Raw genomic sequence first — 19,982 nt, 5'->3', positions numbered from 1 at the left:
ACTCCCCAAATGACTGGAATAGCCAGGGCTAGGTCAGGCCAAGCTAGGAGACCAGAACTCAAAACAGGTGTTCCACATGGGTGGCAGGGACCCAAGTTCTAGACCCATCACTCATTGCCTCCCAAGATGCCCATTAACAGGAAGCTGAATTGGAAACTGGGAACTTGAGACTTGAACCAGGTGCTATGAAATGGAATGCAATTGTCCCAGGGTTCTAAACAGATCACTTTCACAGCTCTTCCTCCCCCACACCCATCCTTTTGTTGACGGCAGGGAGAGTGTGTGCACAGTGCTGGCACGCTGAGTGCCCTTCCTTCCCCCCTGCCCTATGAAGCCTTCATTCCCTGTCACTTGGCCTGCACACCTGCCCAAGGAGAGCTTCTCAGCCCAGGAGCCATCTTTGTCCCCCTCCTAATGCTGGGGCTCTGCCCAATCATAAACCCTCCTGACCCACTTTTGAAGGAGGAGAAAGTTTCTAAATTGCAAATCCACCTCCTGGGGCTGAGGCAGCAATTTGCCTCTGGTGTTCTCCCCCAGGGCTCTCCTTTCCAATGGCTTCTCCTTTCCCAGGACTCCTACCAGAGTCCTGCCACTCATTGGCTGCTCTCTCCAGCAGAGTGTGGCCACTCTGCTGCAGTATGGGGGCTCAGAACGCCCCCTCTTCTCTTGCCCATCTGCTTGCTCTCTCACCAGTGACATCAAGCAATAGAATGGGCAGTTTGGAGAGGGAGATTGTTTATTGCTAGATTCCTAAACAGAAGTAAAAGACTTTTTTTTTTTTTTTTTTGTTAGCGTAAGAAGCAAGTCCTCAAACCAGCCACCTTGTTATAGTTGTATTTCAGCATTAGCATCACTGGATTTTGATGGGAGGCAGTAGCCTGTTTAAGGATGATAGTCTTCCCAGAGTGGGGTCTCAGCAGGGCCACTTGCACATGGTTACTGTCCTCATGAGGGCTATCCCCCATTGGGAGCACTATGACCTAAGTGGATGCGGAAGTGGTCCCAGAGCACCACTGAGGAAACACACCCCCAGTACTCTGAGTGGGGCATTTACGGTCAAGTGAGCAGGGGTCTTGAACTTTCTGGGCTACACACCTAAGATTCTCTAGCAAACTGAGGTCATGATTCCCACCTTTAGGATTCTCATCCCTGGATAACAGCACATAAGTGTTCAGCCATCGCCTGCACACAGAAGTGACGTATGTGGTTGAGGAGTGCAATGTATGAACACGAGGGTGAGCCCCTCCCCTGTCTTCTCTCCCTCCACCACAGGCACACTGTTCTTGCTCTGTTAGCTTGGGTCCCAGACAACCAGCCAGCTAGGGTAGATAGAAAGTGCGAGTGAGAGATAAATCTTGCTTCTCAGTCAGTAAGGTTTGGGGTTTTCCTTTGTTTTTATTTGAAAGGCAAAGAGAGATAGAGTGTTCCCATCTGTTGATTCATTTCTCAATCGCCTGCTACAGCTGGGCCTGGGTAGAGATGAAGCCAGGAGCTGAGAACTTCATCCAGGTCTCCCAAATAGGTGGCGGGGGCCCAACTAGTTGAGCCATCACCTGCTGTCCCTGGGTGCACAGTAGTAGAAAAGTAGAATCGAGAGCAGAGTGGAGACTCAACCGCAGGTCCTGGAATTTAGAGTGCAGGTATCCCAAGCAGGGACCTTATAGCTGCAACAAATGCCTGTCTTGGGGAATTCTTATGACTATTTTGAAGATTTATTTTATTTTTATTGGAAAGGCATATTTATAGAGAAAAGGAGAAACAGAGAGGAAGATGTTCTATCCACTGGTTTACTCCCCAAATGACCACAATGCCCAGAGCTGAACCGATCTGAAGTCAGGAGCCAGGGAGCTTCCTCTGTGTATCGCGCATGGATACAGAATCCCAAGGGTCTGGATTGTTCTCCTCTGCTTTCCCTAACAACCTGCAGGGATCTGGATGGGAAGTGAGCAACCAGGACATGAACTGACAGCCATATGAGATGCCATCACTTTGCAGGTGGAGAATTAACCAACTGAGCCATTGCACTGGCCCCCTGCCTGAGAATCATTATTTCATTCCAAAATATTCTGTCCTGATTTACACGCACGATCCAAGCCTGGGACTTGTCCTTTTCCTCTTGGCCATAATCCCAGGATGTCCCAGGATGTCCCAGGATGGAACAAGAGGTAGTATTGGTTTGAACGGTGAGGTTCCACAAGCTCCGAGTGTGACATTGGGTCAGTCCACTGAGCAACCGAGGACATGCGGGCATGTGTAATGCCAGTTCACCCTGGATTGTGCTTCCAAGTGTCCAAGGACTAGACGTGAACCCCAGAGCAGCTGCAGAAGCTGCAGAGACTGGCTTCAAGCTCTGCTGCAGGTCCTGGGAGTGCGGCTAGTGTGACTGAAGCTCCTGGGGCTTTTCTCTACATGCCTGGGCCGTCAGGTCCTCTTGTGTCTGAGCGGTGGGCCTGAGACCATGTCTCATTGTGTTGGGAGAAGAGGCTGAGAGGTAGGATGAGGCAGGTGGCATCCAATGTGCAGTCAGCTGGTCTCATCTGGTGTGGTGCTGCTCCTGAGTCACAGTCCTGGGTCACTTCCTCCCTCTCTCCCTCTTTCATTTTGTTTGTTTGTTTTGTTTTAAACTCCAGGTACTTTGCTGTGTCCTGGAATTACAAGGAGTCCTCAAAAAGTCACGGAAAATGTGTATTCAGAAAACACTAGGCCTGAATTTCCAAAAATGGTTATACCAAAATTAACTTCTCTGTTCACTCCATTTTCCCTTTGAAGCCCCTTTGCACAATGGGAGTAAAATCATCACAGGCTTGGCCACCACACTGTTCACCCGCTCACAGCCATGAGGCCAAGGCTGCTGGCAGCAGAGGCACTGGTCCATGCTCCGGTCATGACTAATGGGGCTCTCCTGTAGCCTTGTGGATGTGTGGGGTCACCTCTGTGTCACACATGAGCAAATCCCTCCTGTGGCCTTTATTCTGTTCTTTTTGGTGCATCCCTCTTCCTGCCCTGCAAGGGAATTGCCTCATTCACCTTGAGTTCTGTGTGTGGTTGTCTTCACAACCCTTGCTCAGCATTTGCCATTGGCCTGCCCTTGTCCTCCAGGTAATCTCAGTGGGTGGCCCATTTCTCACCAGTGTTTCCCCCAGCTCCCTGGCTTCTGCCACATCCTGGACTCCAGGTTTTCTCCAAGACTAATAGAATCTCAGTATCCCATGGGCCCACAGCGTGCAGCTCACCTGCTGTGTGCTGAGCCAGCAGAGCTGGCAAGTGTCGCTGCAGAACTGACACAGTGCTTGGGTTACACGCTTGCATTATTAACCAGGCCTCTCATGGCTGCTGGAGCAGGGAGCAGCTTTTTCTGGGGCTGGAAATGAGACAGAATCTTATCTCTGTTCCTGCAACATAGCTAGGGTGTAAAGCCCTGGTGAATATGAGCCTCCTGGTCTACCCACTGGCTCCCCAGGGCCGTGCATGATCATTTGGCTTTCTCCCTTCTCCTTTGCCACTGCCAGTGGGTGTGACTATGCAGAGCCTGTGACAGATGGCCTTGGCTTGAATTCTACTTTCAGCACTTACTAGCTGTGTGATGTTCCAGGGAGTGTTAAAGTCCTATATGAGCCCAGGTTTTGCACAGAAAGTGTCGACTTGTGTGCGTGCACTGGACTCAGTGAGCAGGAGACCAGGGCCAGTGCCTCTGCTCCCTGTGTCCTATGGTTCCTCCAGGCTCTCCCGCATGAGCCGTCCTCACTTGATGGCCCACTCCATGATGGGGCGTGGCTGTGCTTTGTCACTACACATCCAAGGTGTCTCTCCTGAACGTTCTGTTTTCACAAGACGTTACCTGACACTCTGCTCCATTTTGCAAAGTAGAAAGCCTGCTGGGTCCATTGGCTGTGGAACTCAGTCTACAAATAAAATCAACCGACTTCATGAATTCATTAATATCAACCAATCATTGTATATAAAGAAATAACAATAAGCCATTATTCGGAACTCCAAATATAGAAATGATTTTAAAATAGGTTGCTAACATATTTGCTGATCCTAATAACATAAGCAATGATTTCATTAACTTCAAAGTATTTTTATTTGCCTAATAGTTATCATTTGTCCAGATTCTGGAAAGATAATAAGGTAAGTTACTGGTGATTTTAAAATTTAAGAAAAATATGTTCTGGGGCAGGCCTTGTGGTGCATCAGATTAAGTTGCTAGCTGGGTCACCTGAATTCCATGTTGGAGTTCAGCTTCAAGTCTCAGCTACAGTGCTTCTGATCCAGCTTCCTGCTGATGTGCCAGGAAGGAGGTAGCAGTTGATCATCCAACTTCTTGGATCCCTACCACCCAATGAGTGACCATTCTGGACTTCCAGCCATAGCTATTGCTACCATTTGGGGAGTGAACCAGCAAATGAAAGATATCTTGCATATACTCCCCCTCTCTCTATCCTTCCCTCACTATCACACTGCCTTTCAAGCAAACAAATAAATAATAATTTTTTTAAAGATTTATTTATTTTATTACAAAGTCAGATATACAGAGAGGAGGAGAGACAGAGAGGAAGATCTTCCGTCCAATGATTCACTCCCCAAGTGAGCCGCAACGGCTGGTGCGCACCTATCCGAAGCTGGGAATCAGGAACCTCTTCCGGGTCTCCCACGCGGGTGCAGTGTCCCAAAGCTTTGGGCCATCCTCGACTGCTTTCCCAGGCCACAGGCAGGTAGCTGGATGGGAAGTGGAGCTGCCGGGATTAGAACCGGCACCCATATGGAATCCCGGGGCATTCAAGGCGAGGACTTTAGCTGCTAGGCCACGCCGCCGGGCCCTATAATAATTTTTTTTTTTAAAAAGTACTGTTTGGATCATGACAGGCTCATGAAGAATCCTGCACCATGTAAAACTTAAATACATTTGTATGCTCTTCTTTTGTTAATTTGCCTCAGATGGGTGAGGAAAAGACACATTTCCTGCTCTACATGTCTGTTTCAGAATGTCTATACATTGCAGGAGATTTATGAGCTGATATTTTGGCAAAAGGGACCTTAACTTTCAGAGGGATAGTCAGAATGGGTACATTTCTGTCTCTTTGGGCACCACTGAAATCTGGAGTTCTGGGAATATATCCAAAGATGGGACCTGCTTACTCATAAAGGCTGTTGACAAAGGCTGGCTCCCTAACCGTGACCAGCAGGACCTTTACTACATGGGACAAAAAGAGGATTGGTCACTATGGTAGGAGACCAGGAATGCCATCTTGGCAGAGTGGGCATATTTCATAGCTGTGACCATTTTGTCAGAATTCAATTGGATTAAAGGTAAGATCTCCAGGGAAAGATGAGGGACACAAAGAGTCCTAGGATGAAGTGGAGTGATAATGATTTGTGTTGCAGAGACCACGAGTCTCCCATGAGGTCCAGACAGGAATCTGCTGGAGAAGTCAAGTGTTAGGAACAAAGACGGTGGCATAGCAAAATCATATTAGTGTAGGTAGAGAGGGAGTGGCCTCCATTCCCAGTTGGACACAGGGCCTTGGGTCTTGTCTGAGAAAGGAAGTCTGCCCAGGCACCTCCTCTTAGTTCATCTGACATGCTTCTTTTGATTGGGTTAGACTAAATCCTTTGTCATTAACAAAATCAAGTTTCTGCTGCAAGAAAGAGGCAGTGGATATTGGTTAGGCAGCCAGTGGTATTTGCCACCATAACTAGGTGGGGCACAGGTGTCAGTGGAACCATGCTGCCTTCTTTCCCCAGCTGTGTTGCCTCCAGGACTCCTCTGCGGCAACACTGCCCATGCACTGGCTATCTTACCTGTAAGCTCACATCACAGGATGGCTTCCAGCTCACAGGCACATGCCCTCAAGACTCCAAGCCTGGAGGAATGCTTTGCTTTGTTCATCCTGATTTTCTCCGTCTCACTGCACCTGACCCCACCTTGTACCACTTTCTTCCTCTTTCATCCTACCATAGCCACAGTGCATTCTTGAGCCTTTCACACTTCACACAGGCTCAGAAAATGATGCCTGCCCCCAATCTGGCTTTTCAGTCTGTTGGGTTCTTTGACCTCAAAGATACCAGCAAGGCCTTGAAGGCAAAGTCTCTGAATCTCCATGCTTTTGCTTCTTGTTTCCCTTCCTCCTCCAATGGAGGACAAAAGAACCCAAACCACTCTCCCTCAAAGCCAGCCGTAAGCCTAAAAATGTTCTTCTAAACTAGGGGCTAGCTACATTAACTGGAAACAATCTCGTGGTCCTCATCCTACAGAGTCCTGTCTCCTACCCTGGAAAAAGGAATGTCACTCAGGCCAGAAAGGATTGCAACAGTCAGGGCTTGCTGCAGCTTCCCTTCCTGTCTGTTGCATCAGGTCACACCGCTTGTGTCCAATCATATTTCCATCCGACTCTCCATTCTTCATCAAAGCCAAGCATAAGAATGGACAGCTTGGGGTGGGCATCGTGATGGAGCAGGTTATGCCTTGGCCTATAATGCCAGCATCCCTTGTGGACACTTTTTGGTTCAATTTCTTGATTGCTCCACTTCTGATGCAGGTTTCTGCAAATGCTCCTGGAAAATCAGTGGAAGATGGCCCAAGAACCTGGGATTCTGCCACCTACATAGGCGACCCTGATGGAATTCCAAACTCCTGATATCTAGGTTGTTGGGGACAATTTGGCAAGTAAACTGGCAGATGGAAGTTCCCTCTCTATTTCTCTCTACATATCTTTGTCACTTTCCATTTCAAATAAATAACTCTTGTTTAAAAAGAGGGCACACTTAAAATAAGATTTTATTTATTGTTATTGGAAAGACAAATTCACAGAGAAAAGGAGATACAGAGAGAAAGATCTTCCTTCCGCTGGTTCACACTCCAAGTGACCACAACAGCTGGAACTGAGCCGATCTGAAGTCAGGAGCTTCCTCTGGGTCTCAAAATGGCACTTTCCCCTGGGTCTTTGGGTCTTCATTTCTGAGGGCCCCTGTGCCATGTGACACTCTGAGCAGTAGGTTGCTTTGTTCCTGTTAATCTTGGCTGTGAGCCTTACAACGGGCGAGGAACTGTGTCACTCTGTTCCTACTTCAGCCCAGTTCTTCCTCAAGGCCTTTATATCTGTCCCACAAAGGCCTGCAATGCCCCTGCTAGGATGCTGGCCTGAGCGCCTGTTGCCCATGCCTCAGCTGTCATCTCTTCAGAGGGGCCTTTCCTAACTGCCCTTGTAAGAATGGCTTCTGCTTCTGGGGACACTCTATCATTGCTCCTCTCTGCATCGATGCCTCTCTGAATGAACTCGTTCACTAATTCAGGTACCAGTTTTTCTCCACCTTTCCTGGAATGGAAACTTCCTGAGGATCAAACCCGATCTCTTCTTCACAACAGTAGCTTCAACTCCCAGAAAGGACCCAGGATCTAGTTGCTAGGTTTTAAAGCGCACTTAAAGTTCTCAAAGTTCTTACGTTGTTACGCGCAGCTAATTCCCACAGCCAAGTCCTCTATTCACGATGTTTACCGCAAGCCATAATCCCAGATGCGGCAAGGTGCTTAGTAGGTCCTTCATTCCAGCAGGGTAGGAACAGGAGCAGGGGTGGAAGGGGAGAAAACTGGAAGGGATACATTTCCTGCCATGGTGGCAGGTTGGGGGCTGCCAGGGCACAGGAAGGGACAAGATGGAGGGGGAAGGGGAAAAGCTAGGTAAGAAGGAAAGGGAAGAGGGAGGAGGAAGGAGAAGGGAGGGACTGTGTGGGATGTGTGCTGGCCCCAGGAACTGGTGGCTGAGATTATCTGAGCCACAGATAGGTAGGTGGAGACTAGGGGGAGGGGCCAGAGATCGGGCAGTGGGATTCACCTGTAGATGCAAGGTTACATCTGATTGTTGGATAACCAGAGCATGTGAATTTCGTGAACTATGGGGAAGGGGAAGCAGGAAATTGTGCTGGATCCAAGATAGCATGTTCGAATCACTCCTCACACTACTCGTAATAAAATCTTCAAGCACAAAAACAGTTAACTATTTAGTGCAACAGGTACTGCTTTGAAGAAACGTGCATGTGTTACTATTTCCCTAACAGATTTTATGTCCTGGTTGTACGAGACACCAAGAAATTAAACGAGGACACTGATTGAAGACATGACAGAGATGGCATAAACTTTTAAAAAAAATATTTATTCATTTATTTATGTGAAAGTCAGAGTTATGGGGAGAGAGGAAAGGAGGGTGCTGTAGGAGGTGGCCTTCCCAACTATGTCACAATGCTGGCCCTGCAAAGTAGCTTACATGAAGTACTCAATACATGTTCTTTAGGCTTTAAAAATTAATTTGTTTGTTCTGAATTTTCCTGCCCAGATGGCTGCTACTGCTCAGTAACAAAGAAGGCCCTTGTGGAAATTGCAAAGGGTGTTGCTACTGGGCCCTGCCCTGTTCACTTAGCCAGAGAAGACCTCTGCATCTCCCTCTAAGTCCTGAGCACACAGCAAGAACACGAGTATCACCCATCTGAAGATTGCACAACAGACGCGTCCACCACATCCCACGCTGTGCACCATGCTGCTGGAGTGGGGGAGGAGCTAGGAGGATCCAGGCAGAGGCCTGAGCATCTCAACCTCCCGGGGCAGCCATGCTGCCCGGAGGGCTTGGGTTCCCTGCCACGATTCCAGCCTAGCACAGCCAGGCTTACCACCACGTACGTACATACATGGGGTGAGCAGCTCGCAGACGGCTTCCTGATTTGCTGGAATCCTGGTTTGATGGCCCTCTTTTGGGATTGGGGGGGTTGTCCCAGGACTCTGAGAAGTGGATCTGGACCTCCCCAGCGAGCCATGCAGCTGGAGTGGGGGAGGAGCTAGGAGGATCCAGGCGGAGGCCTGAGCGTCTCAACCCCCCGGGGCGGCCATGCTGCCCGGAGGGCTTGGGTTCCCCGCCATGATTCCAGCCTAGCACGGCCAGGCTTACCACCACGTACGTACGTACATGGGGTGAGCGGCTCGCGGGTGGCCAGTGCACCATTTGGCGCCAGGCTGCGCCTGCTGGCCGCCCGGCCAGGAAATTCTGGAATTTGATTTCTTTGATATGCTACATGAGTCGCTCCATGCTGAACCCCCAGTTCTCTGAGAATGTGTATTAGTCCTTAAGATTCTCAATGGCAGTAAATCTTCCTCTGAAGAACCTGTAGTCACTTTATAGTGCAGATTGCCAACACCAGTTCATTCAAAAGGCAAAATTCCAGGCTTGTCCAGCAGGATACCCCATTACCTGATAGGATGAGGGATCAGCAGAGGGGTCACAGAAGGCAAGACTATGACATTGTCTGGCATTTGAGAACCATACTCAGGGCTAGAATGTGTCAGGTATGTGTGGACCAATCCCCGTGCAAACTCTGACCCCACTGGATGGTTTAGAAGGGCCGGTGGAGTCTATGCAGGAGGCATGACAGTCTATGGGGTGCGCTGGGCTGACCCAGAGCAACCTCTGGCATACTTAACACTGGCTGGGAACAGGCCTGGTTGGGGAGCTTGGGGGAGGCCTTGGCTGGGTGGAGCTTACCACTAAGGGGCGCAGGAACTGGAAGGGGGCTGAGTTCTGGTCTGGTCACAGTTGTAATCCCTTGGCACAAATATGGATTCGGACTTGACGCACCATGCCAGGTTAGACGGCAACACAGTTTGGTGCTCCGGAGGACCAGGGTAGATGTTGGACGGGCTTGGCTAGGTTTCAACCCCAACTGAGCCATATATGAGCTATATGTGGGGGTATGGACGAGCCGTGGCTGGGCTGAAACTCTCAACAGCAGGAACCAGAATGGGTTGAAGAGCGGTGCTGGCCGAAGGACCTGCTGGTATGTGTGAAGCCTGACACCAGGAAGGGGTCTGATGGAGGAATATGAACAGTTCCTCTGACAGGACACTGACCCTACAAATAAATGCAGGAAGTATGGAGGTAAACAACCCAGAAGAGGCTTTGGAAAGTGACCCACTGGCATACATTTGGCTCGGGTTGGGGGCAGACCAGGCTGAGTCAGTTCATGTCATCAACTGGCAACTGTGTGGAACTGTGTGGGGGCCTGGCCAGGTTTGGTTGCAATAAAAACAGTACAAAACACAAAATGCCAAGGTGAAATGGCCTGTGCCAGTAGGGAATGCAGCACCCAACCAGCACACCTCCCACTGGTTTAGGTGAGGGACGAGTGTGTGATGGGCAGAGCCGGGAAGAGCTGCAATACTCATTGGTTCCAATGGAGGTCGGGGCTCAGAATAGAACCAACCCAGGGGTTACAACCACCAGCTGATCGGAGTGATGGACTGTGGCGGGCACTGTGCTTACTAGTAGTGCATGTAGGAGCCTGGACTGGGAACACCTCAAAGTTTCTTTGGGGATTCCCCTGAACAAAATGGAGGAATCAAAACATTAACCAAGAAAAGATAGAAGATGGAGTAGATCAATCAACCACCTCAGCTATATGTTTGCAGCGAAAAACTGGACAAGGGGAAACTCTAAGATGGACTATGTCAATCAGTGGACTCTGCACCAGTCTCATCGTACCTGGATTGTTGCTGATGATATGTTGGAGCTTCTAATTGATCGAGGTGACGCTCTGCTGGCTCTGCCTTCAAACCTGAGAGGACCTCCCTAAGAGGCCGTTGAACTTGACTGGACAAGTGGGATGCTGGACTCTGTATGGTGTGAGCTTGTAATTAGGGAATCCCAACTGAACTTGATCTGTGGTTATGCATCAAGGTGAAGGAATTCACCATGGGGGAAGGGTTTGGAGTGAAGGGGGGAGAATCCCAGTACCTATGAAATTGTGTCATGTAATACAATGTAATTAATGAATAAATGAATAGAAAAAAAGAAGAAGAAAAAAAAATCCCACGCTGTGTCTCACTCTGGTTTTCTTTGTGATACACATCACGGGCAGGTTAGAAGCCCTTCGATAGGGTTATCGTGCTGTTCCTCAAAGCTCATCTGTGCTAGAAAACATCAGCGGGGCTTTCCACTACGTCAGCATCTATCTTCACACATCATGCTTCACAGTCCTGTCCTATCCCGCTCTCCCTCATCAGCATGACCTTAACTCAGGCCCAGCCTCACCCTGTGTTGTCCCAGCCTCTGTCTGCCCACAGGAGCTATTTCCCCTGGAAGGTCCCCCGTGCATTGGCTGGCCTCTCCATGGGCAGCACCACAGATCGGATGCTGCCCTCCCCAGCCTCCCATTTGCTTCTGCATGTCTGCGGGAACTGATTTTCTTAGCAGGAGATATCACACAGGCCTCACTGTGGTCCGCAGAAATGAAGTCAGGCCTAGAAGCTAAGGCAGTGTGCGTGAGAAAAATGGCCCTAAGCACAGCCGCCTGAGTGACACAGATATTAATCAACTACTCAGAGTCTGCTTGGGCTGAGGTGTGGAGAGTGGTGATAAATGAAGGACAGTTGGGTGCTCTGAAGAGCAGGTTCCCAGGGGCCTGCTGGAGCTCTTGGTTCCAGTCATTTCTGAGTCGTCCTCATTTTAGTTAGAGCAGCCCATAGCTTATTCTCTTTTGCTTACGCCAGCAGAAGGTAAACTTAGATCACGTGCATTTGAAAGTGTCCTGATTCAGCCTTTGTCTTATTACGGTCTCCTGGCTTCCTCCTACTCATTGTTCCTTCTTATTTGTTGACTGGCTATCCAGCGGGGAGCTGGGAATGCAACCCAGTCTCTCACATGAGGGGCAGCATTCAGTTACCTGATCTACTACTGCTACCCCCGCCCTCCCCACACACATAGACATACACACACCAGGGCCTGCCTACATTGGCCAGAAGCTAAAATCCAGAGCTGGAACTGCATACAGAACCAAGGCACTCTAATGTAGGATGCTGGTGTTTTAACCAGTGTCAACTGCTAAAAATACCTGGCCCACCTCTGACTTCATGTGTCAACTCCATTACAGACGGGCCCCAGTGCCCCCTTTCTACTCGCTCTCCTCTTGAAGCAATCTCAAACTACCCAGAGCTGCAGGTACTCTCTCACATGTGCAGCTAATTTACTCCAGGCTTCCCTTGGAACTCCAAACAAGCATGCGCACCTGCCTCCTAAGTGTGCCTACTCAAATCCCCCGCCCCTGGTAGTTGTTTCAGATCTGACTTAGCACCTTTCTTCTCCCCAACAGCTCTCTTCCCCCGGTATTTTTAACAAACAGTATAAGACAAACTTTTGGGATCATCTCATCTGATCTTCACATGTCACCCAATGTGATCTTTCAAAACACAGATCAGATCATCTCCCTTTTCCCCAACAGAACGAGGAGCACGGAGCGCAAGACCGTGTGCAAGGGGCTCCTGCACTCTTCACTGCTCCATTTCTCACTTCTGCGTTCTTCTGCATGGGCTTCTTCGGCAGTTGGTCTGGTCTGGTCTGGTCTGGTCACCATCAGAAAAGTCAGCTTTAAATCCGACCCTAGGAGGAGGGAATATGTCTCTTCTATTGGTTCCAGCAAAGCAGCAGGTATTGCTACTGTTGGTACAGCTGAAGTGTGAGCTGAGGGCGGCGGGGGGCGGGGTGTGTGTGTGTGACATCAGTCCCCTAGGGACTGAGAGTCAGAGGAAGTCCGATTCCTCCAAAAAGATCAGCACTGTTCCCTGAGGAGGAAACAAGCAAAGAAGCCAGGCAGGCAACATTCCTGCTGTGTTATCAGATATCAGAAGGATAAACACTCTGAGAAGACAAGCACATTCAAGAGTGTGAAATACTATTAAGAGATCAAGGACATCGAGGACCAAAAGTGCCCTTGGAATGGAGCCTCTTGGAAAGGAACTGGTTCCCTCCCGCCCTTGCAAGCAGCTCTCTCACCAGGCGGGAGGTGAGAGGGATCCTGACTTAGGCACAAGTGACTTGTGAATGCCACAGGCATTCAAGCAGAGCTTCCTGCTGGGTCCTGATGAGTGCGTAGTGCTTCAAAATAAAAACTAGAGAAGTGCAGGGCAGGAGGGCTCTCCCCAGCTAAGGACGGTGCCAGCACTCAGCAGTGACTCGGGATGCGTCATGCCTTGTGTCAGAGCTTGGGGCAGCATGAGAATGCTCAATGAGAAGGCGGCATGTTTTATTCAAGTCACCCAGCTCTAACTTACATCCCCTCAGGTTACCAACCTGAACATGTAGACAAGGGATCACTGCTTCTGTAAAGGGATCCCTGGGGTGTTCCGCCTGATAACTCAGAAGTGATGTCTTTCTCCTCTCTCTCCTTTCAGCCTCTGGCTTTCCCACAAGTCTGAGTGGCCTAGCTTGCAGCACTGGTGTCACCACAACTGGCTGTAGGGGATCTGGCCCCTGCACCTTCTCTCTGACTGTAGTAGAGGACACAGGTGGCCAGTGGTCAGAGGAGCAACTCTACAACAGCAACTTGGCTGTTCCTCACCTTCTGCTTGCCGCCTTCTCATCTCATCTTCCCTTGCCTGCTTATCTCAGGAGACAGATTGGAAGGAGTGAAAGGGATGAGGAATTCTGGATGGAAGACCATGTAGGCGACCTTGTCCTTTATTGTACTCGGAGTTCTTCCAATCCATGCTTCTGGAGCTAGTATGCTGGGGAGTGGTTATTATTCAGGGGTCTTAGAATCTAAAATCCAACACCTGTTCGTTTAGCTCCGATCTTGTTTCTAAGCCTTAAGAGTCATTTTGTGACTTGGACCCCTGTGTGCCAAGTCCATTTGCCCAAACAGAAAGATTGCACAAATTAGAACTCAGTTTGCTATTTCACTTTAGAATCTCTGCTTGGGGATCTTTGCCATGGTTTCATTAGTAAAGTCTTTCATGGGGAGAGATATGGGGAGCATCTGAGCCCTGAGGCCCTGCACAGCTTCTGTATCAGGAAATACTGCCCTCACTGTGATTTTCTGACAGGCCTGAGGCTGTAGAGGCAAGAAGTGGCCAATCTTTAGCTGCCTCATTCATCCAAGGCACCAGCCCCAAGCAGGAGAGATTGGGGTAGACACAGAAAGGGGGGAAGCGGCCAAGTGTGATGGCTCAGTGGCTAAATTCTTGCCTTGCATGCGTTGGGATCCGCTATTGGTGCCGTTTTGTATCCTGGATGCTCCACTTCCCTAGATATGAGCTGGGAAAGCAATAAAGGATGGTCCAAAGCCTTGCAACCCTGCACCCGTGTAGGAGACCTGGAAGAAGAGACTTGGATCGGCTTAGTTCTGGCTAACCCACTTGGGGAATGAACCAGCAAATGGAACCAGCAAATGGAAAAGCTTTCTCTATGTTTTTTCTATAAACCTGCCTTTCCAATGAAAAATTTTACAAAATAAAATAATTGGGCCTGGTGTGGTAGCCTAGCGGCTAAAATCCTCGCCTTGAATACGCCGGGATCCCATATGGGCTCTGATTTGTGTCCTGGCCACCCCGCTTCCCATCCAGCTTCCTGCTTGTGGCCTGGGAAAGCAGCCAAGGACAGCCCAAAGCCTTGGGACCCAGCGACCAAGTGGGAGACCTGGAGAAGGCTCCTGGTTTCGGATTGGCTCAGTTTTGGCCTCTGCGGCTACTTGGGGAGTGAATCAGCGGACAGAAGGTCTTCCTCTTTGTATATTTGCTTTTCAATTTAAAAATTTTTTAATGTAAAAAATAAGAAAAAATGATTTGGAGGAAACCATGTAAAAGAGGAAGGAAGGGAGGGAGGGAAAGAGGAAGATTAGAAATCCTTCATAGAATAGGAACAGAAAGGAACTCAGCATAGGAGGGGACCTGAAAACATGTGGCCCACGGATACAGTGACGCAGGCTGGGCAGTGGGAGCTGGGCTGAGACTGTCTGAGCTTGCCACAGGCATTCATGGCAGGTACGATAACGTAAGTGTAGGACCAGGCCTCAGCTCCTTGTTAGTGACCTTGGCTGGAGGAGCTGTGCCTGTCCACCAGGAATGGCAGTGGAAAGAGGGCCCTTGTCCAGGGTCCGAAGAAGCAGCAAACCTCTTCATGGGAGTGGGACTCAGTTCTGTGTGGGGCAACTTCTAGTGAAGCCTCAGTGATGGGCGGACCGATGCACCTGATCCACCCAGGTGTTCCACTCTCTGTGCCCTAGGCCCTACTTCTCTGAGACACTGTTTCCTCTCTTTCTTGGGATTCCTTGGCTTGCCTTTTAGACTCAGCAGGTTTTTTTCTCTCTGTTGAACTAGGGAGAGCTTTGCCAGAGACCCCTATAGTGTGGAGGGCAGGCTCATTTATCCAGCATCAGGGCCAGACATTTTGCAACATCAGAATGACAAGGTCCCCCTGGTCATGCCAATTCCATTTGGCTATTCATGATGACAGATGCTCTCCGCATTGTGCTAGCCCAAGAAAGGGAAGCCTTGCCCCCGGAGGGGGACCATTTTCTCTTGCCCTGCCTTCCAGTAAACACAAAACCCAGATGAATGAAAAGTCCCCTGACTGCACGCAGCCCAGGAGGTACAGGGTTTGCTTGGTTCCAGAGGGAAGTCAGTTTGTGTCCAGCGTCTTTTAGCACCCCGGGCTGAGCAGGCGCTGCATTCCTGCCCCAGCTCCTGGCAGAAAAAGTGGAGAAGGGCTCTGTGATGGTTTCTGCCTGGCTATGGTTACCAGAAACAAACAAGCACATCCTTAGACAAACCACCGTAATTAGAAGGGAGGCATAATGATAGCGATGTTACCTTTCTCCATTCATTCCGGCAGCATTTTTCTGAGCATTTATTTTTGGCATTGAGCTATTTTAGGGGTAGGGGAGGGGCGTGTGGGGAAGGGGAGAGGGAACTTGTCCAAAAGCGCCAGCTTGAGAGGGGGAGCTGAGGGGGGAGGGGTAAGGAGTATTAGTGTTTAGTCTGCGGAAGATGAAACTGCAATTCTGCGCTGTGGGCGGCTCTTTGATCTTCCAGTAACACCGAGAGTAGCAATTAGCATCCTTAATGCGAAGGGCAGTCTCTGAGAAACCCTGGAGCATGCTGATTAGGTTAGCAGGGCCCACAAGTGTGGGTGCCTTGGGAAGGGACTGTGTGTGTGTGTGTGTGTAACAACGGGAAAGAAACATCCTGAGATGCTGAAATGGGTTTATTTGATATCTGATGTTTCTCCCATAAAAAGTTTTTCAGGTTTAAGGACACTTTTTAAAAATAAAATTCAGTTTTATTATTGAAGATTTGAAAGCATCTGTGTACTCACACTGAAAAGCCACACAGTTCTAAGTAACATCAAGGAGTTCTAAATGTTTATGATCCTGAGTAAAATAAGAGGCTCTAAGGTCCTTTCTAACTTTCTGTCCAGGACAGCCGTAGCCGTAGCCCAGTGGTTAGGGCTGGAGCTGTGCATGCCTATGGGATGGAAATTGCTGCTGGCCATTTTATAGAATTTACCCAAGATCCTTAACCTCCGTGGAGCCTTAGCTTCCCATCTGTGAAGTGCTAATGACCTGCAGGGATGAGCTACCTCCTATGGTGATTTCTTGTGTCTTTTTCTCGAGCATTGAAAGACATAACTCATGTAAAGTACTGATATCACAGGCAGATTGGCACACAGTAGATGTTTCATGGATCGTTATTATTATTATTATTGAAATAAAGAAGGGATTGTAAGGGAAATCCTTTTTTCTTCTCGAAGGCTGCTGAATAGGGTGAGGGAGTTTCTGCTGGAAGCCACGACATTTTAAAAAGCTAATTGCTGAGCATGTAAGAAAAATGTATGTGGAGTGACTGTTAGAAACCTGAATCTCTTACAAAAAAGAGAAAATACATTAATACAGATATCAGTGCTGTAACACAGACAAAGCAGAGGGTGGTTCAGGCAGGGAAAGGAGAATTTCATGGTGAGGAAGCGGGCTGGAAAGGGAGGAGAGTGAGGAGAGGAAGGAAGTGGATCCACGTAGAGTCCCGATGCCTGTGCCCTGCCCCCCAGCCGACTCTTCACTCTTCGCCAGGCCTGTGCATGCCCCCAGCCTACCTTTTCCCTTCTTCCAGTCTGAGTCAGGTGTCTTTGTCTCTATCAGGGCACCTGCTACCTGGGCCTGCCTGGCCACATCCTCTCACCGGGCAGCTCCCGGGAGAACCCCATTAGCACTCCTGTGTGCTCCACCTGTTCTGGTCCAGGAGTGCACAGTTTGCCTGACCCAGGCCTACATCCTTTATCAATATATGGCTTTATTTCACCATATATTTCAGTTTGATGGATTGATTACATTGTTTGCTTGAATTAAGTAACCAAACATCTCAAACCCTCTGCCCAGATTTAACAAATGTTAGTCTTGCGTGCTTCAGATCACTTAAAACGTTTTTTTACGATGATACAGATGGAACCCAAGTCTTTATTTCTCCCTCCCCAGGGCTAAGTATTCTCTTTGCGCTGATTCTTGTTTCTTGTTCATGCTTTCGTGTTTCACAGATTCACAAGCGCCGCTGCATATAGTATCTAAAATGCTCACATACAGAACATTTTGCTGTTTTATTCAATACAGTGTTTCCAAGATTTACCAACTTTGATTCTTGTAGAAGTAGTTCATTCATATTTTGAATAACTATATAATTTTCCAGCTAGGAATATATCATAATTGAATTCCCTAATTGATGGATATCTGGGTTGCTGCCAACATTTTCTATGTCAGTGTAACTAAAAATATTATTGTGCATATCTTCTTGCGCACAGCGTGACAGAATTTCTGATGTATATATAGGATACAAAGCTTCAACTTTCTGGCTACTACTAAATTTACTCTCCAAAAGAGTTGAGCTCCAATCAGGGCTGCATGAGAAGTCTTATTGCTCTGCAACCTTGCCAAAGCTCAGAAACGAATGACATTTTGTCACTGTTTTATTTTGCACTTCTCTCATTTCTTTATGTGTTTTTGACCATTCAGATATTCCGATTTTCCTCTTCTGTGAATCTTTTGCCTAGTTTCTCTTGCACGTTTACTTAAATCTTGTATATTTGCAGGAGATCTTCAAGCACCTTGGGCAGTGACATTTGTTGGTGATGGGGATACCTTTAGAACATTCCGAAAGAACAGAGGGGACACTCTTCTCTATGGTAGACTTCAATGAATTAGTTGGCTCTTTTATATATGAGATATCAACTCAAAAGGAACAATATTAGCCCAAGGATTTTATGAATAAATCTCTTTTATTATTTAACTAAAATAATATTAAGTCTAAATATTAATTAACTGTACTGTCTTCTTGGGTTTTGCTGCTAAAATTAAATGGAAGATTGCCTTTCAGTGGATATAGCCTTGTAACACTCCAGTGGGAAGATACCCGACTCCCCTTCCCAAGCACTAGAATGATGGACAGAAATGACATCCAATTGGGACTGCAATATGCTTGCTCGGAACACTGAGATGTGGGCTTACTGCTGATAACAGCGGCAAGTAGACACCATTTTCCTGAACAGAGAGTGAGATGCAAGAATTGCATTTTGTGTGAATTATCTCCTGGGCTGCAATGGAGTAGGCTGTATGTACAATGCCTCTAGCCATAGCGGTGCCTGTGTTTCATTGCTTTCCGAAGGAATGGAGAATTATAAAATGGCAAATATCTGCGGGTCTTGGCAGGCAAGCCAGAATTCTGACTTTTTGGCATACTGATTTGTAAATAACTTTTTCTGCTTATTTGTTATCTCTTGGTTTTGGTGCACTTCTTGGGTAGAGGTGGATAATCTCATATTGTATACTTGTTCACATAAGTCCATCCACCTGGATCTCCCTAAACTTTGTTTTTCTTTTCTTTTTTTTCTTTCTTTTTTACTTATTTATTTATTTAGATAAATGTCATTTAATGGTGAAGCTTAGCACTCCAGCACCAGGAAGGGCAATGGGTCCCAAGCAGCCAGGCCAGGTGGGTGAGCCCCATGGAGCCTCACATGACGAAGAGGATGAGGAAGGCAGTATCAAACAGAAGAATCCCCTAAGCTCAGACAGCACAGAACCCAGAATGGCATAGGAGAAGAGGTGCTGCTTGAGAGATTGGTTCCTTCCAGGGACAGAGATCCATGCCAGCTCCGGTGTAGGAAGGGCTGAGGGTCCAGGGGGTTAGGATGACTGGGGTGTGCTTAGAATGGGAGAGGGCGGGGGACTGGGACAGGTGGACACAATCATGGCTGGCCAAGATGAAGTGAGCCTGAGTGGCCACCCATTTAAATTCTAATTCAGAGAAACTGGGAGGTGGATGAAACCAATCCAGAGTGCACCACCCCAGCCACCCTGCTACGGCTTTACTTGAACAGAGTGGGACACTCTGGGTGATTCTGTGGCCCTCTTCAGACTTCCCTGGCATTGCCAATGATCAAACTCTCAAGCACTGTGCCAGTGCTGGCCCCTGAACTAGTCACACACAACTGTGCTGACCCCAACACCAATGAACTTGGCTGCTGTTTCAATGTCTCAGGAGGCAATACTGGTCTGGAACTCCTACCTGGTGATCTGCAGTGGGGAGCTACTGTAGGAAGGCTATTTAGTTACCTCCTCTGGCCTACACAGGAAGGAGGCAGACACAGGCCTGAGTATGTCCCTGGACTACAGCGGACCACAGTTGGAGAAATGATGATTGACCTATTGGCCTGCAGTGTTTCCATCTCCCAACTTTAATTTTCTTATACTAGTATTTTAGCCTTACTCCTTCTGAGTCCCTGACTAATCAGTTCAACCACCTGCTGAGGTCCATAATTTCATGAATACCCTTATGTCGGGTAGACAAGATGAGTAAATGGTGATCGACACCAGTCCAATGCATTCATCAGAAGGATTTCCTTTCCCTAGTGTCTCCTGAAAGACCCTAAGTTGGACTGCTGGATACAAGCACTCAATGTTCAGTTTGTATCAACTTTTAAATTCCATCCACCTACAAACCAACATGTGTCCTTTGCATCCTCTTGATCCTGTCCTCACATGTCAGCATTTGCATCTTATGGCAGATTGTCTCAGTCCATTCCACTTCATGCCTTATTGACTCTGATGGCACGTTCAGAAACCAGCCTTCACCAAGGTTAGGAGCAAATCAAGAATTGTTTTGCTATTTACTGTTCTGCAGACTA

At 48.3% G+C, this 19,982-nt stretch overlaps 1 pseudogene; it reads right to left on the bottom strand.

Moving 5' to 3' along the window:
- Positions 1–18,808: 18,808 nt before the first annotated feature.
- Positions 18,809–19,523, bottom strand: LOC131481265 (ATP synthase F(0) complex subunit C1, mitochondrial-like; annotated as a pseudogene).
- Positions 19,524–19,982: the final 459 nt, after the last annotated feature.

The sequence above is a fragment of the Ochotona princeps genome, chromosome 1 (genome assembly GCF_030435755.1).
Source record: "Ochotona princeps isolate mOchPri1 chromosome 1, mOchPri1.hap1, whole genome shotgun sequence".
NCBI classification, from domain to species: domain Eukaryota; kingdom Metazoa; phylum Chordata; class Mammalia; order Lagomorpha; family Ochotonidae; genus Ochotona; species Ochotona princeps.
Note: the sequence above shows the minus strand (reverse complement) of the source record. Positions and strands in the feature narration are given on the sequence as shown.